This window comes from Oncorhynchus masou, chromosome 7 (genome assembly GCF_036934945.1).
Source record: "Oncorhynchus masou masou isolate Uvic2021 chromosome 7, UVic_Omas_1.1, whole genome shotgun sequence".
NCBI lineage: Eukaryota > Metazoa > Chordata > Actinopteri > Salmoniformes > Salmonidae > Oncorhynchus > Oncorhynchus masou.
The window spans coordinates 25,213,776-25,241,053 of NC_088218.1; the positions used below are offsets into that span (position 1 = coordinate 25,213,776).

At 44.4% G+C, this 27,278-nt stretch overlaps 1 pseudogene; it reads right to left on the bottom strand.

Moving 5' to 3' along the window:
* The window catches only part of LOC135543581 (low-density lipoprotein receptor-related protein 1B-like), a 212,328-nt pseudogene that overhangs the window by 55,742 nt on the left and 129,308 nt on the right, over window positions 1-27,278 (bottom strand).

Sequence of the window (27,278 nt, forward strand, 5' to 3'; positions counted from 1 at the left end):
GCTTACTTTACAAGCCCTTAACAAAAAGTGCAGTTGAAGAAAGTCTTAAGAAAATATTTACCAAATAAACTAAAGTAAAAAATGATGAAAACTAACAATAAAATAACAATAACGATGCCATATACAGGGGGTTCCGGTACCGAGTCAATGTGCGGGGGTACAGGTTAGTTGAGGTCATTTGTACATGTAGGTAGGGAGAAGTGACTACGCATAGATAATAAACAGCGAGTAGCAGCAGTGTACAAAACAAAATGGAGGAGGGGGACGGGACGGGTGTCAATGTAAATAATCCGATGGCCATTTGATTAATTGTTCAGCAGTATTATGGCTTGGGGGTAGAAGCTGTTAAGGAGCCTTTGGGTCCTAGACTTGGCGCTCCGGTACTGCTTGCTGTGCGGTAGCAGAGTAAACAGTCTATAACTTGGGTTACTGGAGTCTTTGACAATTTTTTGGGCTTTCCTCTGACACTGCCTAGTACAGTATATAGGTACTGGATGGCAGTTAGCTTGGCCCCAGTGATGTACTGGGCCGTACACACTACCCTCTGTAGCGCCTTACAGTCAGATGCCGAGCAGTTACCCTACCAGGCAGTGATGCAACCGGTCAGGATGCTCTTGTTGGTGCAGCTGTATAACCTTTTGAGGATCTGGGTACCCATACCAAATCTTTTCAGACTCCTGAGTCTCCTCAGTCTCTTCACAACTGTCATGGTGCATTTGGACTATTATAGTTCGTTGGTGATGTGGACACCAAGGAACTTTAAACTCTTGACCCGCTCCACTACAGCCCCGTCGATGTTAATGGGGGCCTGTTCGGCCTTCCTTTTCCTGTAGTCCACGAACAGCTCCTTTGTCTTGCTCACATTGAGGGAGAGTTTGTTGTCTCTGACTTCCTCCCTATAGGCTGTCTCATCGTTGTCGGTGATCAGGCCTACTACTGTTGTGTTGTCAGCAAACTTAATGATGATGTTGGATTCGCGTTTGGCCACGCAGTCGTGGGTGAACAGGGAGTACAGGAGGAGACTAAGGACACACCCCTGAGGTGTCCCAGTGTTGAGTATCAGCGTAACAGACGTGTTGTTGCCTACCCTTACCACCTGGGGGCGGCCCGTCAGGAAGTCCAGGATCCAGTTGCAGAGGGAGGTATTTAGTCCCAGAGTCCTTAGCTTAGTCATAAGCATTGTGGGCACAATGGTGTTGAACACTGAACTGTAGTCAATAGACAGCACTCTCACATAGGCGTTCCTTTTGTCCAGGTGGGAAAGGGCAGTGTGGAGTGCGATTGAGATTGCGTCATCTGTGGATCTGTTGGGGCAGTATGCAAATTGAAGTTGGTCTAGGGTATCCGGGAGGATGCTGTTGATGTGAGCCATGACCAGCCTTTCAAAGAACTTCATGGCTACCGACACAGGAAAATCATGTTTGCGACTGCACTGGGCCTTTAAAGCAACTCAAGCTGAATCAGAAAATAACGGTAACCAGTTATGTGGAGCCCTCGCATTCTACTCCAGACAGTTGGGTTCAGTTACCTAAGTGTTAACAATTGGTCGTGTGAATGGAGGGTAAGCGAGCCCTGGTGTGATTTTAACCCCAAATGAAGAAGATACATTGTGAAAAGCCCTTACGATTCAGAACAGCCTTCTATGGGTCTGCACTGCAACAGTTCTAATATCGGCCTTTATAGTGATTACATTGGTCTAATAACTACAGAAATGGCCTCTACTCTGAAGAGTTTTGGCAGTAGTGAGCTAAAGTACGAATCAGACGGGAGTGATACTGGGTACAGTAAAGCTATAATGAGTCATTATCCCTGTATTAATGATAACGAGCCAAGTGGAGCCCCCTTAGGTACTCAGGTTCTGTTGGCACTCTAAACTCACCCAGACTCTGGCTCTGACTTTTGCAAAGCTAAATGGGGAACCATGATAGGAGACCAGCCATGTTCAAGGAAGCAAATACAAGCATATACAACCACACTGATACTGTATCCTTGACATACTGTGTCATCTTCCTCTGTGTGCCAATGTCACTGATTTTAGGAGGGTAAAATTGACCCCCCCCCCCCCCAAAGAAAAAAGGAAGCACATTCAGTATTGTACTGTATCTATGGTGTATAACATGATTCAACCGGGTTCAGTTACACTCTATCTGAACTGTACGACAAAAACAAAACATTTCATAAAATACAGCTGCACCTAAACCAACAGCCATTGTTCTGTGCCAAACACCATAAACTAATACTCACGTAAGCCATCAACTACATAAAGCTGTGCATTATTAGTAGCAGGTGGCTTCGGTCCAAAACAAGGAGGTATTTCCAAGGTATAATGAAAACAAAGATGTCTAAGGAATTATCCACACACTCACATTCTATATTGCACATTTTATGACATAATGGAATGCATTAGGCACTACATGGCCATAAACCCTCATATAGAATAAATGCCATTGTTTTATGTGCCTCGGCTCAACCTTCAGCCAGGGAAGACTGTCACCTTCAGTCACATTTAAACCGGTACACAGTCATGGTGTTAAATTATAGATTTATAAAGCACCTATAAAACCTCCCTCAACATCTCAGCTCCAGCAGTATAATCTTGCCCGGTGGGGGGGAGAAAAAAAAACAGAGAGAGAGAAGGGGGAGAGAGAGAGAGAGAGAGAGAGAGAGAGAGAGGGGAGAGAGAGAGAGAGAGAGAGAGAGAGAGAGAGAGAGAGAGAGAGAGAGAGAGAAGGGGGAGAGAGAGAGAGAGAGAGAGAGAGAGACATATATATATATTATATACCTTACTTGCTTTGGCAATGTTAACACATGTTTCCCATGCCAATAAAGCCCCTTGAATTGAATTGAATTGAATTGAGAGAGAGAGAGAGAGACAACTTTGGAAATAAACAGCTTTTCCTCTGTTTTTTGGAGTCATTGAAAATGGCTGCCCTTTTTACATTTTTGAATCGGAATCTCTGTTCACTTCCTGAATTGACTAACTTCAATTGGAATTGACCTCAACCCTGCTGTGTAAGCTGCTGCTCTACTGTACCTTCAGGTCGCTCCCATTCAGTCGCATTCTGTTTATCCTCCGCTGGGTTAGAGCAGGAGAGCTCGAGTCAATCCAGTAGATCAACTCCTTCCTGTAGTCAAAGTCCACTGCTATAATGTTACTGAGGCCCTGTGGGACAAAATCATCATGGAACATGTAGTATTGTTGTTACAAAAAAAAAAAACATATTGAGCAATTGCTTTGCATAATTGGTTGGGGAGAGACACACAGGCCATATAAGGATATACTCAATGTACTCAAGTGAGATGACCAATGAAATGATTCTGTGCATAAGAAACCTTCTCCATCCTTAAATATTGAGCTGGTTCAAGAAAAAAGGAACACTTCCCTTTGTGTGTCTTACCTGTTTTAGAGGAGCATAATTGGATCCATCAGTGCTTATTTTCCTGATGTCATGATGGTCGGCCAGAATCAGGAAGGGCTCTTCAGCTGAAGAAAATACAAGAACAAAAAAAAAAAAATACAGCAATTATAATACACAATGGCTCCTATGACTAACATTATAGTCAGAAAAAGTGATGATAGTGATGGTCCTAAAGAGTCACATATGATTATGCAGGTGTGACTGTAGCAGTATGCTCTCAGAAATGGCTCATCATTACTCGGAAGTCATTACTTTTAATGCACCGTCTCATTATCCTACTGCAGGGACAGAAACGTTACAGTCAGAGGCTCTGCAGGTGTCAGTCTTATACAGCCACTGATTTCCTCCCTAGATCCAAGCCCTAGTATATATATATCACTGTCACAGGCTATTATTTGACTGGGCTCACTACAGGTACATTTCCATGGAGACATATTCTAGTGTTCTCTTTTAACCAATCAGAATCCTCATTCCGATTCAAGGTAATTCCCCTGTGATTTCCAGAAGTCCCTGATTTAAAAAAAAATCAACAACAAAAAAAAAATCAAGATTAAGGTGGCTGAGAGTTGCAGACACATGGGCAGATGGGTAAGAAGGAAGAGAGAGAGAAGGAAAGGACAGAAGAAGATAAGATGGAGAAAGGGGTACCTCAAGCAGCAGAGGCAAAGATACAAGGACAGGTGGGTAAGAGAGAGAGAGAGAGAGAGAGAGAGAGAGAGAGAGAGAGAGAGAGAGAGAGAGAGAGAACAAGAAAAATAACAGAGGAGAAAATGATGGAGGTAGAGAAAGAGGTATACCTGAGAGAGACCTGCAGATCTGCGAGTTCTTAGTTGGCGCCTCGTAACCGTCTGCACAGAGACACTTGTACGATCCGTATGTGTTGACGCAGAGCTGGCTACAGGGGAAGTCGGATGAACATTCGTCAATGTCAACACACGTTTGGCCATCGTTCTTCAAGCGGAATCCCGGCCAACACTTGCACTGGATCGGACGTGAGGGAGAAATTGAGAGCCATTATTTTTCTGACAGAATCCATGTGTGGGCACTGAGGCACGGAATCAATCAATGGAAATGTGATGGGGTACTGTCGCCATTGGGTTGGAGTGACTATGGACTATACAGGGATACTATGACACAAAGAGCGTAAAGTCCATGGTTTGTTTTGTTGGCGAAACACTCTTTGACGGTATGAACATCTTACAGAGTATGGATTTAAATACATTTTTCTCTGACAACCTATAGCTTACAGCAACCAGGCAGATCCCAACATACATACTGTACTGTATGTACCAGGGTCATGGTTATTGAGTATGAATAGCACAAACAAACACACATTGTTAGCCAGGAGCAAAATGTTCTGGAAAACAGAACCGTTTCCATTCTGAGAAATATCATGTCCACATAGTATGTTGATTTAGGTTCTGTTTTGTTTTATTGTTAAACATGATAATAGATGTAATGTAATAACCCTGGTGACATCACACAGAAATCCTATCATTATAGAGACATTTGCAAAACATCAATAAACAGTTAGCGGCCGAGCCTTAGTTTTATGTTGTAAGAGCTTAGTGGGCTTACCATACTTAGGGCTATACCGTGTGTGTGTGATACTGAGAAAAATAACCTTGTACAGTTCATGACTTGTGATTGTATGTGTGTGTGTGTGTGTGTGTGTGTGTGTGCACTTCTGAGAAAGCAAGCAGGGGTACCTTCCTACCTTGTACCCTACAGGCAGGTCTTCACAGTCCTGTGTGCATCCACTAACTCGGCGGTTCAGACACTCGTTGACGTGACAGTTCCTCTCGTCTGACGCGTCCCCACAGTCGTCCCTCCTGTTACACAGGCTGGCCAGCGAGACACAGCGGCCGTTGACACACATGAAGAAAGAGCCGTTGCACAAGCTTTCTACAGGGACAAAGTTGCAAGTGTTAGATTTGAACTTTCTGTGAAAGCCAGGAATGCAAGACTTCTGGATTCCCAGAACCAGATTAAGCCTAGTCCTAGATAAAAAAATATATACAGTATATATATATGTTTTGTTGTTGTCCAGTTCTAGGCTTAATCTGGGTCTGGGGAACCGGCCAACATAATGAAACAGTCAAATAAACATATTTCTAGCAACCAGGAACGTGTACACATAGGGATCTCTGTGTCAGAGCACCGGCCCCATTGCCCTCCCTCTCAACAACTGCTCTTTTGGGTGGTGGTATTTGTATATACAGTGCCTTGCGAAAGTATTCGACCCCCTTGAACTTTGCGACCTTTTGCCACATTTCAGGCTTCAAACATAAAGATATAAAACTGTATTTTTTTGTGAAGAATCAACAACAAGTGGGACACAATCATGAAGTGGAACGACATTTATTGGATATTTCAAACTTTTTTAACAAATCAAAAACTGAAAAATTGGGCGTGCAAAATTATTCAGCCCCCTTAAGTTAATACTTTGTAGCTCCACCTTTTGCTGCGATTACAGCTGTAAGTCGCTTGGGGTATGTCTCTATCAGTTTTGCACATCGAGAGACTGACATTTTTTCCCATTCCTCCTTGCAAAACAGCTCGAGCTCAGTGAGGTTGGATGGAGAGCATTTGTGAACAGCAGTTTTCATTTCTTTCCACAGATTCTCGATTGGATTCAGGTCTGGACTTTGACTTGGCCATTCTAACACCTGGATATGTTTATTTTTGAACCATTCCATTGTAGATTTTGCTTTATGTTTTGGATCATTGTCTTGTTGGAAGACAAATCTCCGTCCCAGTCTCAGGTCTTTTGCAGACTCCATCAGGTTTTCTTCCAGAATGGTCCTGTATTTGGCTCCATCCATCTTACCATCAATTTTAACCATCTTCCCTGTCCCTGTTGAAGAAAAGCAGGCCCAAACCATGATGCTGCCACCACCATGTTTGACAGTGGGTATGGTGTGTTCAGGGTGATGAGCTGTGTTGCTTTTATGCCAAACATAACGTTTTGCATTGTTGACAAAAAGTTAAATTTTGGTTTCATCTGACCAGAGCACCTTCTTCCACATGTTTGGTGTGTCTCCCAGGTGGCTTGTGGCAAACTTTAAACAACACTTTTTATGGATATCTTTAAGAAATGGCTTTCTTCTTGCCACTCTTCCATAAAGGCCAGATTTGTGCAATATACGACTGATTGCTGTCCTATGGACAGAGTCTCCCACCTCAGCTGTAGATCTCTGCAGTTCATCCAGAGTGATCATGGGCCTCTTGGCTGCATCTCTGATCAGTCCTCTCCTTGTATGAGCTGAAAGTTTAGAGGGACGGCCAGGTCTTGGTAGATTTGCAGTGGTCTGATACTCCTTCCATTTCAATATTATTGCTTGCACAGTGCTCCTTGGGATGTTTAAAGTTTAGCGGTCGCATCTACACTTCGGTCCGCAGGTAGTATAACTTTTCATTACATTTCATTATAGTACGGTTTGATTTGTCTAATCTTAGCAACTTCTTCTTAGCTAGCTACATAGCCGTCTTTGTATCAAAGATAATTGCGTAATTATCGTATTTCGTCGTCCTAACGTATCTGCCCAGCAGCTAGCTAACGTCCACTAGCACTGTAGAAACTATTACACTCAACGACTCGATTAGTGTAGTGTTAGCTAGCTACATAGTTGTCTTTGCTGTCTTCGTATCCAAGGTAATTGTGTAGTTTAGAGTGTGTAGACTTAGAGTGATTATCTTAATTTACCGAGGTTAGCTAGCCAGCTACTTGTCGTCCTTAACGTAGGAGTTACTGCTAGCTAGCTAGCCAACAGCTAGCCAACGTCTTCCGATTTGAACTTCAACAACCCGGTCAACATTCCGCCTCGCTCCACAGGTAGTATCACATTTTCATTTCACTTCATTACAGTACAACGGTTTGATTTGTTTGATCGTAGCTAGCTAGCTACATAGCCGTCTTTGTATCTAAGACAATTGTGTAGTCTGGAGCGATTTTCTAGGTTAGCTAGCCAGCTATTGTCGTTCTTTTAACGTAACGTTACGTAATCAACACTGCTAGCTAGCCAGCTAGCCCCCGAATAGCAGCACTGTAGAAACTATTACACTCGACGGAACGACTTGATTAGTGTAGTGTCAACAACGTAGCCACTGCCAGCTAGCCTACTCCAGCAGTACTGTATCATTTCAATCATTTTAGTCAATAAGATTCTTGCTACGTAAGCTTAACGTTCTGAACATTCGATAAGTGTAGTCCACTTGTCATTCCAATCTCCTTTGCATTAGCGTAGCCTCTTCTGTAGCCTGTCAACTATGTGTCTATCTATCCCTGTTCTCTCCTCTCTGCACAGACCATACAAACGCTCCACACCGCGTGGCCGCGGCCACCCTAATCTGGTGGTCCCAGCGCGCACGACCCACGTGGAGTTCCAGGTCTCCGGTAGCCTCTGGAACTGCCGATCTGCGGCCAACAAGGCAGAGTTCATCTCAGCCTATGCCTCCCTCCAGTCCCTCGACTTCTTGGCACTGACGGAAACATGGATCACCACAGACAACACTGCTACTCCTACTGCTCTCTCTTCGTCCGCCCACGTGTTCTCGCACACCCCGAGAGCTTCTGGTCAGCGGGGTGGTGGCACCGGGATCCTCATCTCTCCCAAGTGGTCATTCTCTCTTTCTCCCCTTACCCATCTGTCTATCGCCTCCTTTGAATTCCATGCTGTCACAGTTACCAGCCCTTTCAAGCTTAACATCCTTATTATATATCGCCCTCCAGGTTCCCTCGGAGAGTTCATCAATGAGCTTGATGCCTTGATAAGCTCCTTTCCTGAGGACGGCTCACCTCTCACAGTCCTGGGCGACTTTAACCTCCCCACCTCTACCTTTGACTCATTCCTCTCTGCCTCCTTCTTTCCACTCCTCTCCTCTTTTGACCTCACCCTCTCACCTTCCCCCCCTACTCACAAGGCAGGCAATACGCTCAACCTCATCTTTACTAGATGCTGTTCTTCCACTAACCTCATTGCAACTCCCCTCCAAGTCTCCGACCACTACCTTGTATCCTTTTCCCTCTTGCTCTCATCCAACACTTCCCACACTGCCCCTACTCGGATGGTACCGCGCCGTCCCAACCTTCGCTCTCTCTCCCCCGCTACTCTCTCCTCTTCCATCCTATCATCTCTTCCCTCTGCTCATACCTTCTCCAACCTATCTCCTGATTCTGCCTCCTCAACCCTCCTCTCTTCCCTTTCTGCATCCTTTGACTCTCTATGTCCCCTATCCTCCAGGCCGGCTCGGTCCTCCCCTCCCGCTCCGTGGCTCGACGACTCATTGCGAGCTCACAGAACAGTGCTCCGGGCAGCCGAGCGGAAATGGAGGAAAACTCGCCTCCCTGCGGACCTGGCATCCTTTCACTCCCTCCTCTCTACATTTTCCTCCTCTGTCTCTGCTGCTAAAGCCACTTTCTTCCACTCTAAATTCCAAGCATCTGCCTCTAACCCTAGGAAGCTCTTTGCCACCTTCTCCTCCCTCCTGAATCCTCCTCCCCCTCCCCCCTCCTCCCTCTCTGCAGATGACTTCGTCAACCATTTTGAAAAGAAGGTCGACGACATCCGATCCTCGTTTGCTAAGTCAAACGACACCGCTGGTTCTGATCACACTGCCCTACCCTGTGCTCTGACCTCTTTCTCCCCTCTCTCTCCAGATGAAATCTCGCTTCTTGTGACGGCCGGCCGCCCAACAACCTGCCCGCTTGACCCTATCCTCCTCTCTTCTCCAGACCATTTCCGGAGACCTTCTCCCTTACCTCACCTCGCTCATCAACTCATCCCTGACCGCTGGCTACGTCCCTTCCGTCTTCAAGAAAGCGAGAGTTGCACCCCTTCTGAAAAAACCTACACTCGATCCCTCCGATGTCAACAACTACAGACCAGTATCCCTTCTTTCTTTTCTCTCCAAAACTCTTGAACGTGCCGTCCTTGGCCAGCTCTCCCGCTATCTCTCTCAGAATGACCTTCTTGATCCAAATCAGTCAGGTTTCAAGACTAGTCATTCAACTGAGACTGCTCTTCTCTGTATCACGGAGGCGCTCCGCACTGCTAAAGCTAACTCTCTCTCCTCTGCTCTCATCCTTCTAGACCTATCGGCTGCCTTCGACACTGTGAACCATCAGATCCTCCTCTCCACCCTCTCCGAGTTGGGCATCTCCGGTGCGGCCCACGCTTGGATTGCGTCCTACCTGACAGGTCGCTCCTACCAGGTGGCGTGGCGAGAATCTGTCTCCTCGCCACGCGCTCTCACCACTGGTGTCCCCCAGGGCTCTGTTCTAGGCCCTCTCCTATTCTCGCTATACACCAAGTCACTTGGCTCTGTCATAACCTCACATGGTCTCTCCTATCATTGCTATGCAGACGACACACAATTAATCTTCTCCTTTCCCCCTTCTGATGACCAGGTGGTGAATCGCATCTCTGCATGTCTGGCAGACATATCAGTGTGGATGACGGATCACCACCTCAAGCTGAACCTCGGCAAGACGGAGCTGCTCTTCCTCCCGGGGAAGGACTGCCCGTTCCATGATCTCGCCATCACGGTTGACAACTCCATTGTGTCCTCCTCCCAGAGCGCTAAGAACCTTGGCGTGATCCTGGACAACACCCTGTCGTTCTCAACTAACATCAAGGCGGTGGCCCGTTCCTGTAGGTTCATGCTCTACAAAATCCACAGAGTACGACCCTGCCTCACACAGGAAGCGGCGCAGGTCCTAATCCAGGCACTTGTCATCTCCCGTCTGGATTACTGCAACTCGCTGTTGGCTGGGCTCCCTGCCTGTGCCATTAAACCCCTACAACTCATCCAGAACGCCGCAGCCCGTCTGGTGTTCAACCTTCCCAAGTTCTCTCACGTCACCCCGCTCCTCCGCTCTCTCCACTGGCTTCCAGTTGAAGCTCGCATCCGCTACAAGACCATGGTGCTTGCCTACGGAGCTGTGAGGGGAACGGCACCGCAGTACCTCCAGGCTCTGATCAGGCCCTACACCCAAACAAGGGCACTGCGTTCATCCACCTCTGGCCTGCTCGCCTCCCTACCACTGAGGAAGTACAGTTCCCGCTCAGCCCAGTCAAAACTGTTCGCTGCTCTGGCCCCCAATGGTGGAACAAACTCCCTCACGACGCCAGGACAGCGGAGTCAATCACCACCTTCCGGAGACACCTGAAACCCCACCTCTTCAAGGAATACCTAGGATAGGATAAAGCAATCCTTCTCACCCCCCCCTTAAATGATTTAGATGCACTATTGTAAAGTGGCTGTTCCACTGGATGTCAGAAGGTGAATTCACCAATTTGTAAGTCGCTCTGGATAAGAGCGTCTGCTAAATGACTTAAATGTAAATGTAAAAAAAGTTTGGGAAATCTTTTTGTATCCAAATCCGGCTTTAAACTTCTTCACAACAGTATCTCGGACCTGCCTGGTGTGTTCCTTGTTCTTCATGATGCTCTCTGCACTTTTAACGGACCTCTGAGACTATCACATTGCAGGTGCATTTATACGGAGACTTGATTACACACAGGTGGATTGTATTTATCAACATTAGTCATTTAGGTCAACATTGGATCATTCAGAGATCCTCACTGAACTTCTGGAGAGAGTTTGCTGCACTGAAAGTAAAGGGGCTGAATAATTTTGCACGCCCAATTTTTTAGTTTTTGATTTGTTAAAAAAGTTTGAAATATCCAATAAATGTCGTTCCACTTCATGATTGTGTCCCACTTGTTGTTGATTCTTCACAAAAAAATACAGTTTTATATCTTTATGTTTGAAGCCTGAAATGTGGCAAAAGGTCGCAAAGTTCAAGGGGGCCGAATACTTTCGCAAGGCACTGTATTTTTGTACACAGTTTTTGACATTGTTGTTCTGAACCCACTGCTTGAAATTCTTTGTGATGTCATCAAGTTCGCCACCCCCACCCCCAGTTGGTTGGTTGCGCCTGTTTGTTGGCCCTGTATGGAGTTCGTACCCAGTATCCAAACATGTATGGTGTTATGATGTGGCCCTTTCTGGGTATAGATCGTGGAATTCTGATCGGTACTCTGAATTTCTGAATGGTACTCTGAAGGACCCATTCTAACCATGTAAGACTTTAGGGAAGCAGAGAGACGCTCGGATGAACTTTCCAACAGATGGACTGACGATTCCTTCAGAGATCACGACGACACACTGGGTAAATACATATTGATTGCAATTATTCCCTAAATGAGTGAGCGTTCATGTGCAAAGGATTAGCATTTCAATTCATATAATTATCAACTGTGTAGTGACTTTTTTTTGTCTTTCCTGCCGTTCTCAGTCCACACCCACTTCCCTTTGTCCACCAAGCCGCCATATCGGCTTAGCCCACTAGGGAACCTCCCCTATCATTTCCTTGTAACCATATCTACCATTTGTTTGTTTATGCATTTCTGTGATTATTTAGTTAGTTGGTAAATAAATGATTAAGACAATTGATGTATGGATGATTCAGAGTAAAGGCTGGGTTTGGTGCAGTTAACTTACAATTTATGACGTTTGGAATGAGACTAACATGAGGTAAAGAATAATTAATGAATGAGAAGACTAATTGATCAGATATTAAAATATCTGAATAGTTATATGAGGAAAATTATAACGTTGTAATCTGAAGATTTTCCTTGGTTCCCCGACTTCCTACATTTACATGATTAGTTTAATCACATAATAATAATTACAGAGAATTGATTTTTATGAAATAACAGTTTTGAATTTAATGATGCCAAAGACATAACAATGGCTTGAGACGCAGTCACAGGTCGAGTGTGTGGCAAGCTACCAATTATTATTATTATAATTTTGTATACTTTTACCCCTTTCTCTCCCTAATTTTGTGGTGTCCAATTGAGAGGCTATGGTGGGGAAATGACAAGATTATGTTATAATGCATCAAATGGTTGTTTATTGCAACAAAATAAGGGGTTGTTAGAACGCTCTTCTGTGTATGTTCTACTGAGGATGGGCTTCTGGAAGATTTATGATGTCTTTGGGTGATACCGCATTCTAGAGCATGGGTTAATGTTTCTGTACTGGGGTACCAGCGGGAGATGGCTCCAGTATCGAGTTGGGGGACCAGACCCTGATCTCTACACAATGAGGACAGGTTTTACAGCAGATACTGTCTGCTTTGAATTATACATATCTTTCACACAAATCTTAACCTTGTGACCCATTCCATACATCTGTTGTTTGTCATCAAGACTGTATGAGAATGGACTTTTCTATAAAATGCCATGGCTCAAACCAGCTTGTTGAGTTCTCGGTGATCACCCCCAGCGTTGATTACCGACCAGCTCCATTACTGCAGTAATTAAACAATAAAGTTTGATTGTTTGGAAGAAATCTAAAAGTTTTTCCTTTTGATTACAATAATTCCACCACAAGGCGCAAGCTACAGTACCTAATTTAAATATCAACAGTACTGCTACAGCATCATAACATTTGATTAACACTTGATTTACATCATCATCAATATTCTGCCTCGTTGGCTGTTAACCTACGTGCAGCAGAAAGAGGCAGAAAGACAGAGAGGAGTGGCTGCATCTACGCCCCTCCGACCCAACTCCATCCCTTCTTCAGTCAGGAGTTGCACACGAGTGTCATGGCAGCAGCAACAGAGGTAGTCAAGACGTTCATCCATGGTTCTCAAACGTCAAATTTCAAAGTTGTTCCAAACAACAAATTTCAAAGAGTTTGATTACGTCTCCGTATCGTTCCAAGGTTAAGTTTAGGCATCAACTCAGAATTCGTAAAATAGAAATATAAAAAACAACATATCGGTGGATTTGAACATGCATCCTTTGGGCTCTTTGGAACCAGAGGCGGATGCTTAGGACCATCTGCCATCCACCTCCACTATGCTTACTTGAAGGTAACAGCGCTCACTGTTGCCCCTAGTGGCCGGTTTCCACGGCATCTCCCGAAGCCCTCAGACATGGATGGACGTCGAATAATGACTTGTATCACAGGTGATCTGCCTGATCTAACAACCATATACTAAAAATATCCACACAAGCTACTAGCCAGCCAGCCCATATATCATGATTCACAAGATTATGAATATTATATTGTAAAGAGCATTGAAGATAAATCACAATCAGTTAACCGGGAGTCGGTGGGTTCATTTTGAGCACCTGGACCCTGAAAAGGTCTGTTCCCAGCAGGTCTATGAGCACAAAATGTGTTTGTAATAGGCTAAAACCAGCCGGAACATGGTGAGACTGGGGTGGTCTGTACCTCGTCTGGTCTCTCTCACACACACACACACTTGTGTTGTATCAGATGAAAGGCTTGCCTGCAGCGGAACACTTGGGGTTGTGTGGCAGCTCGTCTGATTGGTCGAGACAGTCGGGATGGCCGTCACACTCCCACTGAACTCTGGGTAAACAGCGGCCATCTGTGCAGCGGAACTCCCCCAGACTGCAGGACCCGTACTCTGTCGGACACAGGAGGCAAGAGGTAGGATGTACAGTCAGAACACAACAAGAGGAAATACAAGTCAGACATACAGAGAGAGAGAGATTCTTACCACATTCCAGGCTCTCATCGGAGCCGTCTCCACAGTCATCGTCACGGTCACAAGCGAACCGCTGTGGGATGCAGATCTGATTACGACACTGGAACATTCCCTCCATGCACGTGTTGTTGGGGGCTGTGATAAGAAATATGTGGAGGGACAATTTGTTAAAGAAATACCTGAGATTTTTTCATATCATACACCTCTCTCAAAAAGGATCTGAACTTCTATAGGAATGTGGACATTATTAACAAGGTACACTATATATACAAAAGTAGGTGGACTTCCCTTCAAATTAGTGGATTTGGCTGTTTCATCCACACCCGTTGCTGACATGTGTATAAAACTCGAGCACACCGCCATGCAATCTCCATAGACAAACATTCACAGAAGAATGGCCTTGCTGAAGAGCTCAGTGATTTTCAATGTGGCACCGTCATAGGATGCCACCTTTCCAACGAGTCAGTTTGTCTAATTTCTGACCTGCTTAGAGCTGCCCCAGTCAACTGTAAGTGCTTTGGGATGAATTGGAATGCCGACTGCGAGTCAGGCCTAATCGTCCAACATCAGTGCCCGACCTCAATAATGCTCATGGCTGAATGGAAGCAAGTCCCGCAGCAATTTTCCAACATCTAGTGGAAAGCCTTCCCAGAAGAGGGGAGGCTGTTATTGCAGCAAAGGGGGGACCAACTCCATAAATTTGGAATGAGATTGGTGTCCACATACTTTTGGTAATGTAGAGTGTGTGTCAAGGTGAAATATGGTTTTTACAGCACTGTAGAAGATGGAGTGCCGATTATTTTTCAATTTTTTTGTTGTAACAGAAACGTATTGAGTCATTTTTGCTTTGCAATAGCGATTCTGAATACACAATGACAGAAATGTAATTACAAATGGGACTACGCTATGATTGTCTGCTGTTTTGTTTTCTGTCTGGAGGCCTTCAGAAGGCAATACCCTATGACAGACATGTATTGAGACATTTGTGTTTTACAAAAGGGACTTGGACTACACTGTAAAAGACACATGTCCTTATTATTATCATTATAATATGTGCTTTAGAAAAGGGAGTGAGTACACTATGACTGTGTTTTCTGTTGGAGAACTTCAGAACAATATTATTACCACAGCCAGCAGCAGAGAGCTCATCACTCCCATCTGGACAGTCCCTCTCCCCATCACAAAGCCAGTGTTTGGGGACGCAGCCGTACGACTCTGGGCAACTAAACAACCCTGGGCCACAGGTAGCCGTACCTGGATATGTACAATAGGATTCCTGGTCAAAACATTATTTTACTGAACTGAAGAATCTGTAGCCTGAGTGCCAGTCTGTTTCAGCTCAATAGCCAACTCCTTAAGGAATTGCCATGCCAACCATGTTTGCTATGATAATGATTTGGCAAGACAGTAAAAACAGACTGGCAATCAGGATACAGAATCTGCACAATTACAGTAATAGAAATACAGATATTTACAAGACTTTCTGAAGAGTCTGTGCAAATATAACTGAAAAACATGAAATCCACATCTCTGTAGCAAATTGCTCATCTATATATTTCCACCAAGGATGTATCTCGTAAAATTTCAAATATATTAACTGAATCTTTCCCTGTCCCTTTCTTTTTGTTGTACTTTTTACCCCTTTTTCTCCCCAATTTCATGATATCCAATTGGTAGTTAGTCTTGTCCCATCGCTGCAACTCCCGTATGGACTCGGTAGAGGCAAAGGTCACGTGTGCACCGAAACATGACCCCACCAAGCTGCGCTGCTTCTTGACACACTGCTTGCTGAACCCCGGAAGCCAGCCGCACCAATGTGTCGGAGGAAACACTGTACAGCTGGCGACCGAATCAGCGTGCATGCGCCGGGCTGCCACAAGGAGTCGCTAGAGCGCGATGGAACAAGGACATCCCAGCTGGCCAAACCCTCCCCTATCCCGGACGACACTGGGCCAAATGTGCGCCGCCTCATGGGTCTCCCGGGTGCAGCCAGCAACGACACAGCCCGGGATCGAACCCGGATCTGTAGTTTGACACATTTGAGTCAACATAGTGTAAATAAATTCAGGCGTGTTTTCATACCACAGATCTCTGCGCTCTCGTCCAATCCATCTCCACAGTCGTCCTCTCCGTCACAAAGCCACTGCTTGGCTATGCACTTGTTCTTAGAGCAGGCAAACTGGTTCCACAGGCAGGATAAGTCTAGACAAAATGAAATATAACACATTATATGGTATTCCATTGGGACTGGAAGCATGTAAAGATCTTCACAATTAATGCAGAGAGCAGTGATAAATGAATGATATAGTACAGTAGTGTGCAAGTCCAAATGGGCCCAGGTTTCAACTGTTATAGAGTAATGTGAAATTGCAGTCAAGTCACATACAATAAAAGGTAGGTAGGTCTTTGAACAGAAAAGGTGAAGAAAATAACATCACATACGGAGGTGAAGGTAAACAATTTTGAAGGGAGTCTCTATTCTAATGCAGGTGGGAAATGATATCACTATATCAATGTCATCTGTGAAATTAGATACAAACAAACAACATTCCCTCAGTCGTAAGCACTTTCAAAGTAATGCTGGTCTTACATTCAAACCATGTACAAAAGGAGTGAAGGAGCGCCAAGTGAGGTAAAAAATGATTCAGCCTGAGCAAGCAGAGAGCGAGAGAGAGCGAGAGCGAGAAAGAGGGAGAGAGAGAGGAGGGAGGGAGTTGAAAGAGAGAGAGATGAGAGAGGGAGAGACATAAAAGAAAGAGAGAGAAAGAAATGTCTGTTTATTTGTTAGCATTTCACATCAATTTTATGATGACCCTGTGGAGCTGCTTCCTTGGGCAGCCAGTGAGCAACCATTAACAATAGCTGTATGGCTACATGGACAAGGTCAGTGTGAACTATCCACATAAACAGCGGGCACCAACAACAAGGTGTGTGCATCCAAACACTACTGGCTGGGACTCATTCAAATACACAGACGACGAGCAAATCCACAACAAATATAAATAGGATATTTGCTATTGCTATTCAGTTTGGGTTACAACAGCATAGTCTACTGCTCTGCCCTGAAGAACCAACAGCAGGAGTGAAGCATCTCCTCTCATCATTATTCCTCAGGAGAGGCTTTGAACAGTGATTGTGGGAGATTTCCACATAGGGATCAAATCAGGGGTGGAAGCATTGGGCTCAGCAGGAGACACCCCTTCACTGCTTCCTTTAATGACCCACATGAACAAACCACCAACACTGGGTTATCTTATCTTCTTATCTGTCCGTATTGACCGAATGTATTGACCAGACACAACAGGGGATACAGGACAAGAGGAGAAATCTTTCAACCTAGAAATTCTCCATTATATTTGGCCACCTTGAGCTTTGTCAGCATTTCATGCAGGATGTACCCTACAACATAATGATCCAACCGTTACTTTAAACAGAGTCATTTTGAATAATTTCAAATGACTCTCTCTCAAATCAATGGCAGTGGCTACAAATCAGTGCAATGTGCTTGCTGAAATAAATGTAATGTAAATAAATATTAGGCAAATAAATATCTCTGATATCATACCACACTGGAATTCATCTGCTCCATCTTCACAGTCTTTCACTCCGTCACACAGCCAGACAGTGTGGATGCAGTTTCCACTGGGGCAAGCAAAATGCCCTTCCTCACATCTCTTTCTGAGTGAAGGAGCTGGGGAGAAACCAGAAGCCAAGACACATTCAGAACATGAACACAATTTCAAAATACCTTTAAAATGCATCCCACTAGGCCTGGTGTCTGTCTGGTACACGGCCACATCAACAGTAGCCGACAGAACTGGTGTCACAGAAGAGAAAAAAGGACGGATAAAAACATACTCTGGCAGTTGGTTTCATCTGCATAATCCCCACAGTCATTGGCTCCATCACACATCCAGGAGGGGTGGACACAGAGGGAGGTAGAGTTGCAGCTGACGAACACCGTCTCCTTCACCCCCAGCATGTAGTAACCCAAGCAGCCTGTGTTGCCTAGAGAAAGTGGGCATTCGACCGGCATATCCAAAGCCGAAGGTTAGGGATTGATTCCTGGCTACACATTGTTTTAGCCATACTAGCGTAGTGTCCTGATAAAACAATGAAAAATAACTTCAAATTCCGAGGTGCGGACGTTCCTTCTTCTCTTTTATCGAACATTAAAAAGACACATGGCCAGGCTAGACTACAGACCAGCTACGTGGAAAAGCTACATGGGAAAGGCAATGTCGTAGTGTGGCGCCTTGACAAAGGTACGGTATGGCGCTTTAACAGAGGCTTATCTTACTGCAGTTCTTCTCATCTGAGGCGTCGGGACAGTCGATGATCTGATTGCAGCGGGCCGAGGCCGGAATACAAACCCCGTTCAGACAACGCCAGTCTGAGGGGGAGCATGAGGAATCTGGAGAGAAAATACAGGTCCGAAATGAAAGATTAGGAAACGAGGGGTAAAAATATGTTGTATTTGAAATCCATCTCTTTGGTTCGTCGTCAGGTGAAGAGATAGATAAGAATAGATAACATTGGCCTCCCGGGTGGCACAGTAGTCTAGGGCACTGCATCGCATTGCTAGCTGTGCCACCAGAGACTCTGGGTTCACGCCCAGTGTCTGTCGCAGCTGGCCGCGACCGGGGGTCCGTGGGGCGACGCACAATTGGCCTAGCGTTGTCCGGGTTAGGGAGGGCTTGACCGGTAGGGATATACTTGTCTCATCGCGCACTAGCGACTCCTGTGGCGGGCCGGGTGCATTGCATGCTAACCAGGTCGTCAGGTGCACGGTGTTTCCTCCAACACATTGGTGCGGCTGGCTTCCAGGTTGGATGCGCGTTGTGTTAAGAAGCAGTGGGGCTTGGTTGTGTTTCAGGGGACGCATGCCCTTCATCTCTCCTGAGCCCGTATGGGAGTTGTAGCGATGAGACAAGATAGTAATTACTAACAATTGGATACCATGAAATTGGGGAGAAAAGGGGGCAAATAAAAATAATAGATAATATTATCCTTGCTTGGAGAAATGTTCCTCTATGAAATTTAATTAACCCGAAAGCTATTTATTTGTTTATACAGTAATAATATAGTACAGACTATGTTGTCTGTCGGACTGGGCATGTAAATTCATCAGATTCTTATTACTCACTGTTACAATAAACCTCGTCGGAATCATCTCCACAGTCGTTCACCCCGTCACAAACCCGCCTATTGACCACACAGCGCTGGTTATAGCAGCTCTTGAAGCCTCGTCTACAGTTCCTGTTATCTGTAAGAGAGGAAGGAAAACGAAAGTGATACCAAGACACTTCAGGAAGACATTCGACCAAAGGAATTACATGACATTCACTTGAATACCGTTTCTCTTCTCCTTCATGGATTTCAGGAAGTGAGCGAGTCTGAACTCATTCTACTGGACAAGAGCCCCGCGGGGGCTCGGTAGGGATTTTCATCTGAGGACCGGTGAACTAGTACAGTAAAGCATATTGGGTGCGTACTTACCACAGTATTTCATTTTCTCATCAGACTTGTCTTTGCAGTGTGCTATTCCGTCACATGTCAGCTGATAGTCGATACACTCCCCGTTCCCACACTCAAACTCAGTGTGGATGTTGCAGGAGGAGTTTTTAGCTGTAAAAAGAAGAGAAAATAAATTTTGGGGGATTCTTTCGTCCAAACAGAAGGGTCTGCTTTCTGCTATATCCCTCCCAGACAGTCTCCAACAAACATCCTTCTTCAATGCCCATCTTCATTGATTCATCTGACAGTAACACTATCAGATGCCTATTGTCTATTTGTCTATTAGCAAGACATTCACATGGTCCTTCGAGCCAGATGCTGTTTACCCATGAATTAGAGGGAAAAAGACAAGGTACTAGACTTACATACACATCTGTTATCTTCCAGTATTAGTCTCTCTCCTCTGCAGCTACAGTTGACAGTGCCGTGAGGGGTCAGAAGACAAAGGTCATGACATCCACCGTTCAGCACTGTGCAAGGGGACAGTTCACCTGGGAAAACAGATCATTGTGGGTACTGTAGTACATCATGTTACAGAAAACACACATCAACCTCCAAATAAACAGGACAACATATTGTTCATTTTTTTATAATCCAAATGGCATGCTTTATTTCCTACTTGCAGTGCCTCCCATAAAGAGTTTCAGTTTCCACATTTTTCTAAATCAAGCACTGAAAACTTTTCAAGGGCAGTGTTGTGGTAGAAAGGTAGACTTCTCTGTTGGGGACCATCTTTGAACTCTGTTTGGCTTGAACAGTGGAATGGAGCGGTAAGCTATAAACCATGCCATCATGCTGCCCCCTTAGTACACACACACGTCTGCTCACTCGAGAGAGAGAGAGAGAGAGAGAGAGAGAGAGAGAGAGAGAGAGAATATATTTCTCTGCTCGAATGGTACAGATTCAGCTGAAGCGCTGTGCCAAACTTGGGCTTCACTGAAGCACAGGCCAGACAACATGGGATAGCCTGTGGCACTGGAGGTTGGGATTTTTGGAGTTGTTTATTCAATAGCAGATTTACATTGAGTGGTAATTAATCAGGGAGGATAGCTGGGTCTATAGGAAGTACTGCATAATGTTCATGCCAAATGGTCAAACACAGCTACACAGGGTTGTAACCACATGCAAACCATCACAGGCTGCAGTTACATTTTATCACACACAATTGCAAAATAGTCTACTCACAAAATACCACATTTTGTGTGTATATTTTAGACAATGTATAGAAGATTCCATGTTGACAAGTGAGTTGTGCTTTGATGTACTGTATAGAATTCACTTACAATTGTTGGTATTGTTGGAAACTGCAACAATTCCCATTGGCTGGTGGGGGATGTCGGCTCTGAGGACCTTAATGTCGCCACCTGTGTACTTATTGGAGCGTACCACCGCTCTCCGTACCCAATCAGACCAGAACAGGAAGTTCCCATAGATAGCCAGGCCAAAGAAGGTTCCTGGACCTGACTTCATAATTACCTACAGATTGAACATAAGGAGAAAATGGTGTTAAATTGGTTTTATGCTCATGTTTTTAGTCATTTGTTAAGTCATATTCATTTAGGTTGAAATACATCAACAGAACCTTGGACGTCACATACTCAGGCATGAGAAGAGGTATGAGACAGCTGGAATCATTTCAAAATCTGATGGTGCACTCTTAGAAAAAAGGGTTCCAAAAGGGTTCTATCTGGAACAAAAAGGGTACAAGCACCTGTAAAGGGTTCTTCAAGGGGTTTTCCTGTGGGGACAGCCGAAGAACCCTTTTAGGTTCTTGATAGCACCTTTTTTTTCTAAGAGTGTACAAGATGTGACTTAATCATTCTATTCAGAATAACATACCGTGTATATATAACTATATATATTTATCTCTCCTTACATATCTGTGTGAGCCATCATATTCACATCGTTCAATCTTTCCCAGACTGCCATCCGAGTAGAAGAGTTTCTCGGCGGTGTGGTCGATGGTGAGTCCATTAGGTGTGAGGATGTCTGTGGTGATGACACTCTGGATATTGTTCCCTGACAGGGTGGATCTCATAATGCTGGGGTGCAGTTCATTCCAGTTCGTCCAGAACATCAGGCTGCATCAGCGGTGAAAACAAAAACACTATTGAGACTTTCACAGAAGCTCACCCTCTCAAGCACCTAGATCTCCTGAAAGCAGCTCACTCTCCAGATCCCAATCACCTGAATTCTAATCACCTGTTCACACACTTGTATGCCATTACCACACACTATTTAGTTCAGTTCTTTGCACCCCATCACTGTGAGGTATTGTTTGCTTTGTGACACACGTCTTTCAGAGCTCTGTTTTTCCCCGTGATTTACTTGTCCCTGCCTGTACTTTAGCTTATCAGATTTCCTGTTATCTACCTATGGCCGGATCTCCCGGTCTACTTTACTAGCCTTTTCCCTGACTGCCCCTGGACCCAGCTACCTGCCTCCTCCTGTGGTCCTTTGCAATAAACACCTGCTGCACCCTGCACTTGAAACCAGCTTTGTCTCCCCTTGTGTTCATTACAAATGTATAGTAAACATCCAATGTCTACACTGAATGATTATTTCCATTCTCCAGGGAAACGCAAATCTACGTCTTCTTTCTCTATTTTCTAAAGATATGAACATGTTCCCATCCTCACATTCTAGAGCAAAATAATTTTGTGGCGTTTTTAAGACTATCTCATGTTCTTGTCAAGGAAAATAAGGGAAAAGAAGGGAGGCAAAGAAAACCTAAAAGAACCATCCACTGTAAGACATTAGGATCAGTAATGAATGATGATAGAGCACTCCTGACACTTCCCCAGAGCAGTTATAAACCTCATTCCCCTGATAGCAGAAGTTTTCAACAGATTTGCTAACCGAGTACATAACACAAACCATATACCCAAGTGAGCATCTAATGTAGGCCACTAAGGGCCTGTGTAAGACATTAGGAGCAGTGAAGGTTTAACACCTACTTCTGACACTCCTCCAGAGCCAGGTTATGTGGGTGGTCTTCCTCTGCCAGTGTGACCACAGCCTCTCTGGTGAAGGCCCCGGGGAGACTCTGGTCCAGGCTGTGCCTGCTGACGGTGGCTGTGGTGGAGCTGGTCCAATAAAGCGAGTCCCAGGCTCCATGGTACGCCAGGCCCTCTACTGACCCCACATCTACACGGCAACAATAACAATGATATAATTAAGCAATAAGTCACAGGAGGTGTGATATATTGCCAATATATCATGGCTAAGAGCTGTTCTTAGGCAGTAAGCCGTGGTTAGCCGTGATGTATTGGCCATATACCAAAATCCTGAGGTGCCTTATTGCTATTATACACTGATTACCAACATAATTAAAATAGTTAAAGGTTATTTTTTGTCATACCCATAGTGTACGGTCTAATATACCACAGCTTTCAGCCAATCAGCATTCAGGGCTCCTACCACCCAGTTTATAACACTGAATATAACATTGACAAATACTGAATAACACTAATCTGACATTTGCTTGAGTAAGAAGAGCTCAACAAACACACGTGATACAGTCAAACACAGTGAGCGGATTAGTCTTTTCTTTCATGGTAAAGTAAGAAAAAATGTATACTACCGTTCAAAAGTTTGGGGTCACTTAGAAATGTCCTTGTTTTTGAAAGAAAAGTAACATTTTTGTCCATTGAAATACCATCAAATTGATAAGAAATACAGTGTAGACATTGTTAATGTTGTAAATGACTATTGTAGCTGGAAACGGCAGATTTTTTAAATGGAATATCTACATAGGCGTACAGAGGCCTATTATCAGCAACCTTCACTCCTGTGTTACAATGGCATGTTGTGTTAGCTAATCCAAGTTTATCATTTTAAAAGGCTAATTGATCATTAGTAAACCATTTTGCAATTATGTTAGCACAGCTGAAAACTGTTGTGATGATTAAAGAAGCAATAAAACTGGCCTTCTTTAGACTACTTGAGTATTTGGAGCATCAGCATTTGTGGGTTCGATTTCAGGCTCAAAATGCCCAGAAACAAAGATTTTCTTCTGAAATTCCTCAGTCTATTCTTGTTCTGAGAAATGAAGGCTATTCCATTCAAGAAATTGCCAAGAAACTGAAGATCTCATCCAACATTGTGTACTACTCCCTTCACAGAACAAACTGGCCCTAACCAGAATCGAAAGAGGAGTGGGAGGTTCCGGTGCACAACTGAGAAAGAGGACAAGTACATTATAGTGTCTAGTTTGAGAAACAGATGCCTCACAAGTCCTCAACTGGCAGCTTCATTAAATAGTACCTGCAAAACACCAGTCTCAATGTCAACAGTGAAGAGGTGACTCTGGGATGCTGGCCTAGGCAGAAAAAAGCCATATTTCAGACGGGCCAATAAAAAGAAAGGATTAAGGCCTCCCAGGTGGCGGAGTGGTCTAAGGCACTGCCTCGCAGTGCTAGCTGTGCCACTAGAGATTCTAGGTTCGAGACCAGGCTCTGTCGCAGCCGGCCGCGACCGGGAGGCCCATGTCGCACAATTGGACCAGCGTCGTCCGGGTTAGGGAGGGTTTGGCCGGCAGGGATAACCTTGTCTCATCGCGCAGTAGTGACTCCTGTGGCAGGCCGGGCACAGTGCACGCTGACACGGTCGCCAGGTTCCTCCGACACATTGGTGCGGCTGGCTTCCTGGTTTGATGGGCATTGTGTCAAGAAGCAGTGTGGCTTGGTTGGGTTGTGTTTCGGAGGACGCATGGCTCTCGACCTTTGCCTCTCATGAGTCCGTACGAGAGTTGCAGCGGTGAGACAAGACTGTAACTACTACCAATTGGATACCATGAAATTGGGGAGAAAAAAAGGGTGAAAAATACAACAACAAAAAGAAAGAAAAAAGAAACGATTAAGATGGGCAAAAGAACTTAGACACTGGACAGAGGAAGATGGGGAAAAAAGTGTTATGGACAGACCAATCCAGGTTTGAGGTTTTCGGATCACAAAGAAGAACATCCGTGAGACGCGGAAAAAATGAAAAGATGCTGGAGGAGTGCTGTCATGCATGGTGGAAGCAATGTGATGCTTTGCAATGTGGTGCTTTGGTGGTGGTAAAGTGGGATATTTGTACAGGGTAAAAGGGATCTTGAAGAAGGAAGGCTATCAATCCATTTTCCAACGCCATATCCTGTGGACGATGCTTAATTGGAGCCAATTTTCTCCTACAACAGGAAAAGTAAAACTAACTATGCAAGAAAACTATGCAAGAACTATTTAAGGAAGAAGCAGTCAGCTGGTATTCTGTCTATAATGGAGTGGCCAGCACAGAAACCTGATCTCGACTCTATTGAGCTGTTGTGGGAGCAGCTTGACCGTATGGTACGTAAGAAGTGCCCATCAAGCCAATCCAACTTGTGGGAGGTGCTTCAGGAAGCATTGGGTGAAATCTCTTCAGATTTCAACAAATTGACAACTAGAGTAGAATGCTGTAGGTCTGCACGGTTGTAATTGCTTCAAATAGAGGTTTATTTGATGAAGGCAAAGTTTGAAGGACACAATTATTATTTCAGTTGAAAAACATTTATATCCTTGTCAACATCTTGACTATATTTCCTATTCAGTTTACAACTAATTTCATGTACTATGTTTTCATGGAAAACAAGGACATTTCTAAGTGACCCCAAGCTTTTGAATGGTAGTATGTATATATTGAGATATCTTGCACGTCTTGTAAAAGTTGTCTCATGTGGTGGTGTCATGAAGGTTTCCACATAACGCATTTAGGCGTGAAGGAATTCAGTGGTACTGGGTAGCGATCAACACTCTGAACGCTTTGATTTCAAACCGGTTGGGTCTGAATGTGAATAACCTTCATTGGGATACACCTAGATATCCCTGTGAATATATCCCCATTATTTCATATTTTGCGGTACCGAATTGTAGAGTTTCTTCCTAAAAGATAAATCAATGCCAAACTCATTTGAATTGAACCTAACGAGCCTAGGCAGGTGTAAAAATGTCCCACTGTGCTAAGAGATTAACAATAGAAGACTGTGGTGCTGTGTCACAGCTGCTCACTGTTTCACATTCAGACGGGACAACAGCACAAACTAGGACATACAAATCTACAGTTACTACCAGTAAAAAAAGGAAAAGTAATACAAAGAATTGAGAATACAGCCAGTATACAAACAAGCAACACCACTATGAAATCTTTAAACAAACAAATTCTGCAAATAGCGTAAAATCACACACTTGTTTGGACATGGGATAGGCCTATATGGATGACAAAAATATTATTTTAGGAGATACTTAAATATCATATTAGTTTATCATTAAATAGCACTAGTGCTGGTGCTTTCTCCAGCCTCCTTTAAGTGCAACCATTATGCCCTTTCCTCTCCAACATCCAACCCCCTCAGTTATTTTGATGGATCTTCCTTCCCCGTTTCTGGTCAGTCAGATATATTTGAGCCAAGTCAGCATGGAGCCTAGCCTACTACAGTGAAGCTACAGGGGCTATGGGGTGATGGGGATCTGCTGTCTATGTGCATTAGGGAACTACAGACCTCTGTGTGTGTGTGTGTGTGTGTGTGTGTGTGTGTGTGTGTGTGTGTGTGTGTGTGTGTGTGTGTGTGTGTGTGTGTGTGTGTGTGTGTGTGTGTGTGTGTGTGTGTGTGTGTGTTCACCTGATTCCTCCTAAAACACTGGATCAGATGGACATACAGAAGAAATGTCATATTCATCTATTGGCATTGATATTCACTGTATGTCTATCAGTGGAGGCTCCTCAGAGGAAGAAGGGGAGGGCCATCCCTCCTCAGTGAATTTCATAAAATATTTCTGCAAAGGTTTACAGTTTGCAAAGGTTTACAGTAGCCTCAACAGCCCCCTATAGGATAACACCATGGTGTAGCCGGAGGACAGCTAGCTTTCGTCCTCCTCTGGGTAGATTGACGTCAATACAAAACCTAGGAGGCTCATTGTTCACACCCCCTTCCATAGACTTATGCAGTAATTATGACAACTTCCGGAGGATGTCATCCAACCTATCAGAGTTCTTGCAGCATGAACTGACATGTTGTCCACCCAATCAAAGGATCAGATAATTAATATAGTTCTGAAAGCATAATCTACAGCTAGTTAGCACTACAGTGCATAACATGTGGTGAGTAGCTGACTCATGGAGAGAGAGAGAAAGGCAGTAGTTGAACAGTTAAATTAATTTCTTCCAAAATGAAGGAGAAGCAAGAGAGAAAAAGAGAGAGTTTTTTTTGTCACTTTCAGCTTCAAATACTTAGCTAGCAAATGCAGCTAACTAGTTTAGCCTACTGAAACACCTGGCTCAAACAGAGGGATGTTGTGTTAGCTAGCTGGCTATGCCTTTCCAACACAACCCTTGAACTCTTCTAAGTCAAGGTGAGCTTTTGGTTTTACAAATTGACTGTACACTGACTGCACACTGACTGTACACTGTAATGCTACTGTGAGATTGTAGCAGGTTTACTAACGTGTTAGTTCTACTAGCTATGCTAACCATGACGTTACTTTAGCTAATATGGTGACAACGATGTCAGTCGTGTGTAGCAGTTTGGCTTGGAAAGGTTATTTCGCCTGGTCACATACAGCTGGTGTGATGTACATTGAAGTCCTCACGCGAAGGGACAAGGTGAGAGGAGGAGAGCACATCGAGGCCAGAAGGAATACAACATGGGTATAGGGAAAATTTGAGTATCATGTAGTAGAATAAACCTATCGCTGTTACATTGACCTGAATGGAATATGAATGACAGTCATCTAATATGCTGTAATAGAAATAAAGCCATGCTCATGAAAATAAAATGGTCCTCCTTTATC